Source organism: Columba livia, chromosome 7, assembly GCF_036013475.1.
Source record: "Columba livia isolate bColLiv1 breed racing homer chromosome 7, bColLiv1.pat.W.v2, whole genome shotgun sequence".
NCBI lineage: Eukaryota > Metazoa > Chordata > Aves > Columbiformes > Columbidae > Columba > Columba livia.
In genome coordinates, this window is record NC_088608.1 from 18,890,001 (window position 1) to 18,904,768 (window position 14,768).

The following is a 14,768-nucleotide window of genomic DNA, read 5'->3' on the forward strand; positions in this document are numbered from 1 at the left end:
CAGTATCTATTTTACCTTGTCTTGACAGCCCTGCTATATATCTCTCCTCCATAATTCCTCCAGCTGGATCTATCCAAATTACATTTAAAGTAATTATAGTCAACAATTTCATTATTCAATTACTTCAAACCAAGTGTTTGACCATTATTTTGTTCTCTTCTAATTTTGTGCACTTAGCCTAAAAATGTAAAATCTAATACATACTACTTCATCAATTTCACATACAATAGCTCCATATGGCAGAAATCCACTTAAAAATTCTGATTTATGAATTAGAAGAAACAAAACAAAAACAAAATAAAGAACATCAGAACTAGGAAAAAATAACATTGTAACCCAAACACAAAAAAGGAACAAGCAATGTTCTACGCATCCTGGATGTCCAGCAGGGACCCAATCCTGCTGGGAGCTTGAGTGAGTTTGTGCATATGAAGAACCCTCCTCTGCTGGTGCTCTCAGTATCAGGTCAAATTGCTCAGCCTCTTACAGGATTATATCTGTTACAGAAGAGGAAGATAAATAACCAGCCTTTCCTTTCAATTTAAATAGATGTGTTTCTGTTGAAAACAGACCTGGAAAAGTCCAGAAGTACAAGCGAGCACCATGTTTGGAGAAAACACAAAGGATTTGTGGTGTCCCACATACAAGTCCGAATGATGATAATCACCTTGCAGCTAACCAACCTGGTTAGCAATGACCTGCTTTAGACAAAGGACACTGGGACTTCAGTAAACCTCTCATCCATTCACATCTCTAATAAAATAATCAAGCTAAAATTAAACCATACGCAACTGTGGTTTTCTGAAGATGATGGCAGAGGTGGCATTGCAGTTCCAGAGATGCTGGGGAACGAAACATAAATTACGCAGAGCTACTGTGCACGAGGAACTAGAAACAGGGCAGCACACCAACCTTCGCAACCAGCTACCAAAGTTTCTGTTTGGATCAGAGGCCTATAAATGTTCCTTCAACATACCCGAGGCAAGAGAACATAATTATTCTCCTGTTGCGGCCTCTCTGTTCCTGACCTGTCCATCCCTGCACTGCCTTAAGTCCTATCTAGCACAGGTCTGCAGGTTCATTTGTAAACGTCAATGGCTCAAGCAGGTTAACATTAGGCTTGTGGTTATTAATAAACATGATCTGAGCAACTGCTTAGTGCGCTGTTGAAAAGGGGTAGGCTGTACCAGGGCCAAACAAGCAAACTAGATGCTTCTGATCACTGTCCACAACAGATGTGCAGGAGTACCCTGTTGCAAGGTAGGAAACAACTTCAAAACGCCAACTCCGAGTGCCACCAACCCTCTTCCCTCCTGACTTGCAAGTGGATGTGAACTCATATCACTTTGAGTTGCTTGCACATTTAGCCAAAATCTCCAAAAGCTGCCTCTGCCCACTGAACTGTTACTTTCAGCCCAGTCTTCAATTATAAATGATGCTGGGTATCTATACAATGGACCATAATGATTTCGGCTAATGGCTTGCTTCTTGTGGACAGGCAGAGTTCAGCTCTGACAAAACAGCCATTGACTTAAATACGCATTTCACTGAAACTGTGCCAGCACTCATCAAACCTCATGCTTCAGTTAGAGCCAGAGGTGTTAGTACCTTGAGGATCAGGCCCTAAATCCACAATTTAAATCTTTCTGAAGCATGGGACAGAGCTGAATATATGAGTCATGCTGTAATCACTGTCTGAGATGTAGGACATGCAGCTCCCTGGGTTTGTACTAAATTTGATAATATTTTGTAAGACTGTATCCTGTCATATGTCCCATAATAATAAAAATTAATTCAAGATAAAACATTTCTTTTACACTCCATTTTTTATTAATAAGCATAATTTCAGCTGTTTGAAGATAGTGCAACTGATCTCTCTTAATTGGAAACAGGAGGGATTTTGAAGAGTGGATTGAGCTAATTATGTTATGCAGGGGGGGAAAAAAAAAAAAAAAGAAAATTATTCCCACATTTATTTTCTAATTACTCAGTGAAGACCTCTGCTCCAGTCCATGAGGAACTCCTTTGACGTCAAAGGATCTGGTGGGAGGAAAAGCCTCCAACTGAGCTGCCCAGCCACACGGGCCCAACTTCGGAAGCTTTTTTTCAGTAAGTGGCAGCCACAAACTCATGAAAACAGGCCTTGAAAGTGTTCTCAGCATTTTCTTGGTAGGGGTCTGTTCTTCCTCTTATTATATATAGTCTATGTATGCCACACGCATCAGTGGGAGCAAGCTGTTGGCAGGGTGTTTACAATATGATTCCCATCTAGCATGGATAGTGAAAACATTTCAATCTTTAAAACAAAACACTTAAATCATGAGTAATATCAAAGATCATATATATGTCAACAGCACTTAAAGATGAAAGCAGTAAGAAAAATGCAATGTGTTTGAAAAGAGCCTGAACCAGTTAAAAATGAAATTCCAGACACAGAATCTCAAACTAATACATCCCAATTATCTAATTTAAATACTGTCAAATGATTATTCCTTTTAAATCACACTTTCACACCTCACAACAGCAAATTGCTATACATTTACAGCAAATGAGTTTTCTCCCTCCAAGCCCCCTCTCTGCCATTTACATAAAGCAGCGTCTTTGATAGCCACAAAGACGTTTCTGGCTAAACGGCCTTTAGCAGATTCATCCGCTTCAAAGGCCTTATGAAACAGAAATAAGGAAAAATAATAGTCAAGCAAGCAAAGGAAAACTGGGTCCAGGGAGGACGCTATCGCATTTTGCCAGCAGAAGCAGGCTGGATCCGCAGGCCAACAAAGCAGCAGCCCACAGAGGTGGATGACAAGGGCTGTAGCGGTTACTTGGGCACCCCACAGGAGCCCCCAGACTGCTGTCGGCCCTGGGAGTAACAGTGTCTCTGGGGCACCAGCCCTTAAGCATAAAAATATTCTCAGTTCAGGGCTTCATCCTTGCAGCATAATCACATTGATGCACTATCGTCGTGTAGCATAAGTAAACCCATTGATGCAGGGGTCAGAATCCTTCTATATAGAGAACTGGTCATATTTGTGACTAAATATAGTTTATCTTTAAAATATTTCACTATTTCAGCCTGCTGTACTTGTTTTCTCATAACACTGTTCTAAACTGACTAGAAAACACACTAACAAAGACAATAACTGCAATGAGTTTTCTTTTAATCTGTAATGATGCTTTCTCTTCCCAGGCTTTGTATTTTTAAGCTATTTTTGTCAAGTACCTCCAAACAGTACCATGTCCTTAAAGGACAGAGTATATTTTGTCAATGCCAAACAAACACCTTAATAATAACCAAGAGAATACTCAGAAGAACAGCAATTGTAAACAAATGCATAACTTATTAAAAAGTCACTTTTGTAGTCCACTGAACACACTGTTGTAGCTATAATGTACTTTTTAAGTATTAATATACCAATCTGCAATTTATGCCTATATAAACATGAGAATCAATATAACTACTGCAGTATAACTCTAGTGATTCTGAGAATCAAAGTATTCATATGGTAAAATACAGTTAGAAATGAATAGGGAGTTTGGCCACTTGGCACAAGTAGTTATGCATATTTGCAAATGCAAAATAGTTTAGACCTGGAGCATGATTTTGCTCCCACTGAAGCGCTTACTTCAAGTCTCCCATGAACCCAACTGAAGCTTTTAGAAGTGCAGAAAAATGCAGACTCTCTTTTTAAGCAAGAAAATCACAGAAGTAGCTTTTTCCTCAGTTCCGCTTACAGAGGTGGAGTTTGAAGCACATTTACCTTAAAAGAGCATAACACAAATCCTTAAAAGAAGAGCAGATAAAACAGACTCACTGCTTTATCGTGTTTCTCACGTAATCAACTACAGCAGATGAAACACAGAACCCTGAACTTGTTTTTTAGCAAGTAAGCAAAAGGCAAAAGGAATGAATTTTCAGCACTAGGGAGCCTCCTATGGAACCTTCAGATCCTGACCTAAAGTCTTCCAGGAAAAAAAAATCTGAAAATTATAATTTTTAAATATTAGATTCTATTTTTTTTTAGTTTCTGTTACTAATTGTGATTCAGTAAATTGTTCCTTTTACTGGCATTTTTTCACTCACACTTAGAGTTATTGCTTGGTTCCTCACTGTAAATCAAGTATTTTTAAAACATTTTTTTCATGTATCTTAAATCCATTAAGACAATTTCCTTCTTAAGCTCACTTCCTTTTGCCAAATGAGGATCATCAGGACATACCACACGTCTCCACAGGGACAGCAGAGCTAATGAATATGTATGTTTTATGTCACAACAGAGCATTCCCCTTGTTCTGCAGTATCGACCTTCTCTTATGTGAGTAAATAACAGGTGAACACTTGTGCATGAGGATAAATGGGGTTAAAACTGCCATAAAGGGACATAGTTTATTTGAACAAAGTGGGTGCACAATAAATAGAGATTTAAGTGATGCTGCATTATTTTTATGTCATGCTGTTCAAAAGTGTTCAAAAATAATCTTGCTCAAAAACATAAGACCAAGTTACATAGCAAGAGTTATTTAAAATGTATTTTCCTCCTAATAACAGCAGTCTGTATAAATTCCACTACATTATATTTTTAATATATTTTCCAGCCATCATGCTTTAAAATATATATATACGTAATTATGTATGTATTTCATAGCTTTATATATAGTAAGAGAAGGTTAATTCCAAAGATTTATCTAACCAGCTCATTTTGCCTTATAAACATGAAGGCAAAGATGCATTTCAGCAAGTTTCAAAGCACTGCAGTCAGGTTTGACCCAATATAATCAACTAACAAGAGTGAAAAAGCAGATTTATATGGGCCAATACCACAGTACTCCAGCCTGTAACCAGTAATACTGCTTTCCTTTTAAAGCGCTTATTCCAAAACCTACCAACATAGGAAAGGTATGAACAGTTGCTTTACTGAGATTAGAGTACCTCTGCTAATTAGCTAAATGAGAACAAATACTGATTAAATGTATATATAGAAGTAATCTGATACTCAAGAAAAACAAAACAAAACCAAACACCACCTTTCTTAGTAAGACTACACAGTGTATAAAGCTTTCTCAAAATTTTGTGTTATTTATGCATTTTGCTTTTTGGCAATCTGCACATTAATTTTTAATGAAATAGTAAAGAGATGTTGCATCTCACACTTCGATAAAAATATTCTATAGCCAGGACTGGGTGACATAGTGCATTAATTCAGTGTCCTTCACTCCTGGGACCTGCGTGTAATTTAGTCCAGCCTGAAGAAAATAACTTTGATCTGAAGGCTGTGGAAAAAGCTACATATGAAATGAGTTTTGGTGGGGTTAGTGTTGTTTCTTATATACAAGACGCCATATGAAGATAAACTGCTTTAGAATGCTCCTGACGTGGCCCAGGATTAAGAGCAGGGAGCTCTAAGCAGAGCTCATCCACTCTCTTGCTTTTCCCTGTCGTACCACACACACACACCACACACATTTCTCTCTCCTATAAGCATCAGAGTGACTGGTGCTGGCACACTGTCTTTTCAAAGAGAATATCCCACGTTAAAGGATTGTATTATCAACCCATATACTTATTTGGTCTCTCCATTAAAAACAAACAAACGAACAACATCTATATTTCAGCATGAGAGATGACATTGTAAGAAGCGATGATGCTATCTCAGGGAACCCGAGATTTGCTCCTCAAGGCACGGAACACCTTAGCTAAACCATCGGGATGGCTCTAATCCGGCTGCGAGGGGACTCAGAGCTCCGGGACGGCTCCTGCCCGGCTGGGCTGTGCAGCAGCTGCTCCTTCCTGTCCTCCCTGCTCCCCCGACACACGGAAACAAGATTAAAAGCAGAAGCATAACCAAAGAACTGGCATCCCAGAAACACTAAGCTGAGCTAAACCTTTTCCCTACTTAAACCTTTCAATTATTGTATTTCACAAATTCCAAAGATTCTTTCTTGCTCATTCAATTAAATGTATCTGAATTAACTACTGAAAAAGAGAATATAGACATTTTTTTGAATGCCCTTGGTTTGAGACTTACTGTGTTGTTTCCTGAGCATTTGAATGGAATTACATAGATTGTTCAGTTAGCTTGACAAATTATCTGGGGGATGAGGTGAGGAGGAACAGGAAATTTTCTATTGACAAATACAGAAATCTCTATATATATGCTTATACATTTCTACATTTTACACACACAGAGGCACCAGAGAATGTCTTAAACAAGAAATTTAACTCTGTATATGCTGATATGTTTGCCATATTTCTGGAGAGAGTAGGAGGGAAAAGAAACTAACTCCTCATGTTGTATGTTTGTTCTCCTTTCCCAAAAAAATCAAAGTTCACCCTGCAACAGGAGAAGCCGAGCCGTGTCCTGGAACCCACAGTATGTCCTTGAGAGGCTGCACAGGCATTTCAAGGGGCAGAAGGGAATAATGCGCTGGCTTTAAAAAATGGAAAGAAATGGTAAAGCCCAGCTGATAAAATGTGACATTCCTTTGCAGCTATTTCACAAATTCAGTCTTTTCTGTAAAAAGCCTTTAAGAGACAACAAAAATCTAAACCATGCAACGATCATATCAATAACTAGCTAAGCATTGTTGACAGCTTAAATAACAATAAACTGTGCTATGTTTTAATGTAATTTTGTCCATAGTGTTATTGCGTATGTAGGTACCTAATGATGAAATAGTTTTAAAATTTGCTTCAGGGTACAGAAGTCAAGCTCCACTGATTAGAATCTCACAGCACACCACAGGCACACATATACAGCTGAATAATAGCACTTGTGTTTGTATGATGTTTTAAAAAATGCACTCTTTTACTTCATGTTTGATGATGCACACCGAAATCCTTTCTCTCACAAAATATACAATACACCATGGCTAACTGTAAGAATTTCAAAGAGAAGGTAGAAAGGTAACGTCACAAAAAGAGCCAAAAAGGGGTTTTGGTGTCAACACAAGATGCCTGGACCTCGAGGTTCCTGGGTTTGATTCTCATGTCAGTTCTCTGGTTTGAAGTTACAAGAACCATTGAAGTTTACAATTTATTGTGATGGAGATAAATATGCCTTGATTTTAAATATGCCTCATGATTTTCTTTTTAGGCAACTATTTTTCAGCAGTTAATGACACAAACAATATTTTGTTTTCAGAATTTGGGGTTTGTGATACACATTTAATAAAAACTCATCACAGCAAATATTTCATTAACATCTAGACAGAGTTCTGATGTTTGCTGCACTAGCTCAGTTTCTGATTTATTTCCTGTGCCTAATACGGTGGCTTTCAAACTTCATTTAATGTGAACCTTCCTAAGATTTGCTGTGAACTGACTGGACAGAAGTCTGATTTTAGCCACACTCCCAGACCCCAGTCCAACAAACTGCCTTCAGCAGCAACACATCTCCCAGGGGTGTCCCCCTTCGTCCCGCTTTTGTCGTTTCTCCAGTCAAATTTTATTACAAGGGTTCAGTTACAAAACTCTGTCCAATTTTGTGTTAGATAGTATTATAAAAGTGCATCCACATAAATTTAATATTAAAAATGTTATACACTATCAACAGTAACATTCGGATTTTACTAAATACTCGACAACTATCAGCTGAAATTCTTTTTTCTGTAAACACTTGTCTTTTTATCCAGAATGTGTAAGTAACATACAGGAATGACTTAAAAGAAAGCTTAACATTAATACAGTTAAACACAGCATCAAAAATTAAGGTTATAAATTAACAAATATTCACAAAAGTATTTGACACCAGTAGTAAAAATTTATTAAGCTTGGGTTTTAATTTGGAAAAAAAATTTAGAAGTTAAAAAAAGAAAAGAAACAGGTTGAATTATGAGGTACTGTGAGAGCTGTGAGAGTTTTGTGATTGCTAGTAAGATTTACAGATCTTACAGATGTGTTAAAGATTTACAGATAACAACTGAAAGGTGCATTACACTAATCAGAGGAATGTATAACATCTGAGAAGCATGTAGGAGTGAATAATTTTAATTTTCTCTCTTCTTATGGCTTTATATACTTACATCAGGGAAGCAGTGGAAACCTAAATATGACCCTATTTAGGTATATTAACTGAAAAGTTTTTGTTGAATTTTTAAGCAAACAGGATTGTGCTTCTAATGCTGCCCATCTAGTTTTCCAATGTGTTAAATTGGACGGCTACTTGGACAGCTCTCTATTCATTACTGAACTGTGGAAAGGAAACACAGAGGTGGCATTTTCCTTTTAAACCATCTAATGCCTTATAGCCAGATTCCAAAGCATCAAGGAGAGTACTTTTTTTTTTTTTTTTTTGCTAGACAAGCCATCGTAATTGAAATGAAGTCTAATCAGACTCATTACTGTTTTCAGCAATTTGCAGCACCAAAGATGCTTATTAGGTAACAGTGTTTAATAAACCGCTCTTTAGAAAACTACCAGTAATGAGCCCTTAACAGCCAATCTTTAGCGTGAATGTAATGTGAAAAGTGTTCCTAGCGCTGAATAGATTTTCACATTTAGTAGTGTCATAATTAAGCTCAAGGAAATGGTAGCTATGATGATAGATTTACTGCAATATAGACTTTTTTTTTTTCTCCTGAAAATATATTAATATTTGAAAATACTTAGAGTTCAATAATATTTCCAGAGTAAATGTAAAACTATTTAAAAGACTGGATTAGCTCTGTAAATGGTATTTAATCAGAGATTATTTATGGAATGCATAGAGTATTGTAAATCGGGTATCATCTGCCAGGCATGCATCAAGTTAATTCCACCTAGCTTTGTTTGACTGCTCTTCCATCACTTAACAATTTCCAGTCATTAATACACAAATAATAAATGTTGTTGTCACCAGCTGAATGATAATGAACAAAAATGGCCAGTAAAGAGAGACACTTGAAAAAACACTTGTCAGTTCTCCTTCCACAGTAACAGCTGAAAATACTTGATAAAAAATAGAGCAAATTGCTTGCGTATAATATACGTATATATTTACGCAGATACACACGCACATATATACAACTAATGCTGTTTTTTCTACATGTACTATCAACTCCTAGTACCTACTTAGCATCAAAAACCCCGAGTTCCAAATATAAACAAGACCACAGCTCTGAAAATGTAACATTGTGACGTATATTATTCATAAAACACAGTCATCAGCAAGAGATAAGTTTTCATCCATAGGAAGTTAAATTTAGCTAGACATACACCTTGCTGCACTAGTCGTATCAATACTAGTACCCAACAAATGCTGAAAGAAGCAAAAAAGAAAATAAATGGCATGTATAAGCTCTAGCTAGTTAAATATCCAGAGCTAATATTGAGAAATAACCACTGTTATCTCACCAGATTGATTTAGGCCTGACATAATATTTAAAGTTATTAATAAGAAATCACCAAGACTCCTTTTCTGTTTCCCACTAGGAGAAATACACAGGGATGCAAATGTTGTTTTGCTTATCAGAGATTCTGCTGGAGAAGGTTTGTGTCGGCGGCCAAGACTTTGGAAAGAAGTGCATAAAGATGAGTGATCAATAATGAAACCGCCAACCAAACGATAAAGACTAATTCTTTTGAACTGAGATTTCTATATCAGAATTCCATGTTAAGATGTTAAAAATTCTGTTACTGAATGAGTGCTTATTACACCTCTTGTATACCCTAGCCCTCAAACCTCAGTAATTATAAATGCAGCCTCTAAGTCTCCATATCTGCAGGTTTCTGAATCAATATGACTATGAGAACTGAGACTACCAAATTAATGCCAGTTTCACTTGATTTTGTGGTATGTGCTTCTTTGTACTACAGTGGAAAAAGGAAGCAAACAAACAAAACAACCAACCCCACACCCAGAGCTTAATCCCAGATGGGATTTTGTAGCTTTCAAATCAAAATATCTTCCCATTTCTTAAGTCTGAACTGAATTTGCACCCAGATTCAACAGTTTTAGTGCTGCTGCCTACCCTATCATGCAATTCCGAACTTTGCAACTTTGTCACGCAGCTCCTGCTCTCTGTAAAAGAACATTAAAAAACAAAAACAAAACAAACAAACAAAAAAAAACCAAACAAAAACAAACAAACAAACAAAAACCAAACAAACAAAAAAACCCACAAACAACCAAAACCAAACAAGCAAAATCAACAACACCACACACACAAAGCTACATAGAGACTCCACAGCTGCTTTGGACTGCTTCCTCTTGTACCTCTGAATAATACATTAATACATTAAACTTCACACCATTTGCGAGTGACAATTTGATGCTCTAAGATACGTAATATGCATTTTGTACTGTTGATTTTACTAAGCACAGATGCTCATCAATAAGTCCTTCAATACTATACATTTTGATATTTTTAGTAGTTTAACACTGAGGTTGAAAGAAAAGTAGCATCCACAGTCCTTAGGCATCATTATAAAACTATGGTTACCATTCTTTCGTACTTTGAATGTAAAATTAAAGCATGAGGGAACCTTCAGTGTATTCCTTCTGTATCCTAGCATTACCACCAAAAATAAAATTGAAAAAATAACTTTTCAGCCTCAGATCTATCAGTGTCTTATCAAGCCTCAAAACATCAGTCTGCTCACCCAAACAACATCTGACTTTCAATAGACACTGAGACTTTTCCTTCTGATACCTGTAGGCCTTCTTAGCCTGATCACAAAACCCTTCATTATCTGACTCTTAGAGGAGTTTCCACTGAAGAACTAGGACCTACCAAATTTTACACTACTTAGAGGCTGCTACCCTGAGGTGGAGTGTCCTATATACAGGACCACAGACTAGCACAAGAAATAGCAAAAGTGCAGGAAGTCAAAGGAGGAGGTAAAGCTACAGGGGCAGGTTAAACTCAAGGCAGAATTTTCCCCAAAACACTGTGAAGCAGTGAGAAAGAGCAATAGGATCCTAAAAAAAGGACAGCACATCAGCCAATACCTCTGTGGTGTCAGAGGGTGAGTACTCCACAGGGACACGGCAGGAGGACATAACTCTAGTGGCAAAGTTTGCTGTTATTGAAACCTAAGGTGAGCCCTGGAGTTGCTCATTTCGGGACAACTCCACCAAAAGACAGCATGAATAGCAGAAACTGGAGTCCATGTGAAACCTATTGCACCTTCTACAGCAGCATAGACATTATTTTCTTGTCCATCAGTGAAATTCCAATATTATAGCCCAGCTTCTCCCAGTCAGGACCCAGCACCAAGCACAGTTTGCCTTTCAGCAAAAGGTACCATAAACAATCTGTAGGGTGCCTTTGAGAACAGAAGACCTCAGATTTCTCTGTTCTGTTGTTCATGGTAGTTTTATTTAGATTTTTTTTTTTTTTTTTTTTGTGGAATAGAGAACAGCTTGGATGAAATACCCTATAAAATTGTTCCACTTGGTGTTCTGCATTATTTTTTTGTTGGCTTTTTTAAAAAAATATACCCCCCCCAAAAAAAAACGCAAACAAACAAAAAGCAAACAAACAAACAAACAAAACAAAAACAAAAAAAAAGCAACAAAAAAAAACCCAATACAAACAAAAAAACCCACAACCCAAAAATAAGCTTAATTGTTCCAAACAGAAGCAACCACTTGTCTGAACGATTGCACAGAAAACACCTCTGAGGACTGCCAAGGTTACTGTTCTATTATGACACATTTACAAAAGCAACATAATAGATGAGTTGCAGCAGATGAGAACATTTGTGCAACAGAACTGGAATCCTTTGTATTATGGCAGACAATATTCCCTGCACTTCAGATTGGTTTAAACACACAGACTTGCCTAGTAGCTCTTTCTTTAAAGGTAGAGCAATCTAGTACACAACTTTCCTGACTGCAATTGCTTAGGGAAATATCTCCTTATAAAATGAAGGAGACAAAAGAAAGAAAACCAGGTCCTACAGAACATAGTTGTGGGTTTGTCTGGGGATGGGGTTAATTAAGAAAACGCATGTATGAGGAAAACATCCACGGACTTTGAAGGGATTGGAGTGAGCATAGCAGAATGTAGCAGTCCTTGACTTTTACTTTATTTTTCATAGAGTCTATTTTCTGCTTTTCAACTATAGACATTTCTATTTATTTTAGCATAACTCTGTATTTTTGTCATTAAACAATAAAGTTCTAATAAAACAAATAACGCAGACAGCCAGTTGTGTAATGAAAAACAACACAGAGTTGAAGGGGGGTTCCTGCCTGATCTCAGCAGAAGATTAGCTAATGCCCTGCAGCATGAGATGGGAAATACGTTTCTCACTATTACAGTTTTGATTCTGTATTTGCATTTTATATGCATTTTTAAAGAGACATATATATATATATATATACACACACACACACGTATGTAAAACTGTACAGGTATGTTTATTTCACCTTGCAAAGCAGGGATGAGGTTTGTCTCTAGTGATGGCACGGTGTCTAGTCTGGAATGTAGCAGACAGAAAAAGCACACAATCAGAAAAAAAACACACTTTGGGCTATGCCAATACAGACTATTTCAACTGCAATCCCAAATACACATCTTTTGAGAAATTCTAAGTGACCCTTTTTTCTGCAACCATCCCACTGAACTGCAGTATATTTCAAGATTACTTCTGCCTAGAGAATGACAGAGTTTTATTCGTAAAAAGGTAAAAACCATTCAGTTAATTGCTTTTTATACTCAATAAATAAATGTTAACAGATTATTTGCTGGCAGCAAGCCAGGAAATTTCCTCCAACAAACACAGAGCTTTCAGATGCCTCTTTCCTCCTGTACTTGACATATATGATCTCCTCTTCCCTTTCTTCCTTTTCCATTTCTGCACCATCCTCTATCTCAAAGTTAAACCTGCGCCAAATGAAGAGCAGCAGTGCTAAAGGGTGGTCAGAAAATAGGACACCAAAGGCTTTTGAAGCTAACAAAGCAGCATCCTGTTCCTACCACCTATCAAGCATGTTTCTGGTTTCTTCACGTCCTCAAGGCCAGGTTGGGTGATTGCCTCTCACTTTAGGAATTTAACTGCAGATACAGCACAGCCCGTCAACACACTCACTGCTAATGGCTCAAAAAAATTGTGTGGGGAGATTCCATCCCTGTGTCAGCCTACTCGCTGTGTGGCAGGTGAATACCTAACCCACTATACCAGTATATAGGGTTAGCTGTTCTGAAGATATATCTGAGAAAAAAAAAAGAGTCAACAAGACAGTAGGAATGAAATCACATCTATGAGGACTTTGGAAACATTAGTCCATGAAAGGTAGGAAAATTAGACAGAACTGCTATACTCAAACCTTCACTGAGTACTTTCTAAGGCTAAGGAAGGTTTTAAATTTGTTAAAGTTTTTGTTAGATTTTTGATATATATTTTTTAACATCAATTGTTTTCATTAGGCACATAGTTATTTAGACACATTATGATACAAAGATCTTGTGTCACCTTTTCAGGAATACATCCAATACATTTAAAATAAATAACCTATATTTGATTTAATGAAAAATGCCTTGGGCTGTATCCTTGTCTTGTTGATTCTATGTATTAAACTGAGAGTTTGCCATAACCGAACTAAAAGATACTTGATAACAAATGGTTAGAGGGCACAGGCTGATATTTAAGAAGTAAGGTTGCACCAAGGTAGCTTTGATGGGCCTTTTTGTGTTGAGGATAACCAGAAATGACATTTCTTAAAAAGGTCTGGATTGCTAAAGAGGAGCAATGCCCTAAATGCATCAATGAAAACTGCTGCTGAGCATGACTGCTTTTTTTAATATTTTGACTATTTTTGAAGGAAAGACGGTCATGCTACAAATGTTTTTTCAATAAATCTCTGGTGAGTACTGGGCCTTCCAAGATCAGTTACACAGCAGACTCTTAAAATGATTAAACTGTCTCTCATAGCACTTTAAATGATAAACTGCCCAGAAAAAGCACTAGTGCCCCACAAATTAGGAATTGTAGCAGTAGCTGGTAAGCTAGAATGAGCTCTGGGCCGTTTTAGGACACACCTCGCTCTCGTTACTGGGCTGCCCCTCTTGGAAAAGTTCTTCCCCTTGTGTAAGGTCATTCAACTAGATTAAAATATCTCACTGTAACGTTACCTCTTCATAACATCTCACATATTTGGGTATAGAAGTGCTGGTTACAGAATGAACAATGAGCTTACGTTTAGATGAACTGCATGAAGATACCACCTGTGTGATTTATTCAAAAAAGAAAATTTGATGTATTTTTCTGGGATAGCTCTATCTAAAGCCACAAGCTGCTATGACAGAGAATTTAAATTGTTTGAACGGTTCCCCTGCTCCCTTCTTCAAGTTGTTATTAATGTCTATAATTTAGGCCTCTGTGTTGCTAATAGGCATGTGGATCTCTCGCTAGTCATATGAATAAAGCTGCATAATTAGGTAGTGGTATAATTTGTAGCCTCCAACTCTTTCTCCCACTTTCCTTTCCCGATGCTCCTTGAAGAGACCGCGATTTATGTTGGCGGCAGATCATGCCACCGTTACTCACAGAAATACCCTTTGCCTGAGATTTCTTTGAAATTAGTGACAGAAATTAAACCTCCTAGCAGTCACAGGGATAGGGATATACCGCACCAACCCCTCCACCACCCACATGCGAAGGCAATATGATTCTCTTGCTGGGTTGGGAATTTGGGCAGGTAACCAAATGCTTGACTATGCTTATCCTTTCATCCCCCAAACTGACAGAGACTTCTTTAAATTCTCAGAACTCCTTTTACAGAATCTCTGTTTGACAATTTCTAAATGTGCCCCAATGTCTTCACCAAGTTCATCTCTATTAACAG

General features: G+C 37.4%; 1 protein-coding gene across 4 annotated transcripts in view; it reads right to left on the reverse strand.

Moving 5' to 3' along the window:
* The window catches only part of FIGN (fidgetin, microtubule severing factor), a 96,230-nt gene that overhangs the window by 7,284 nt on the left and 74,178 nt on the right, over positions 1-14,768 (reverse strand). The window lies entirely within an intron of this gene.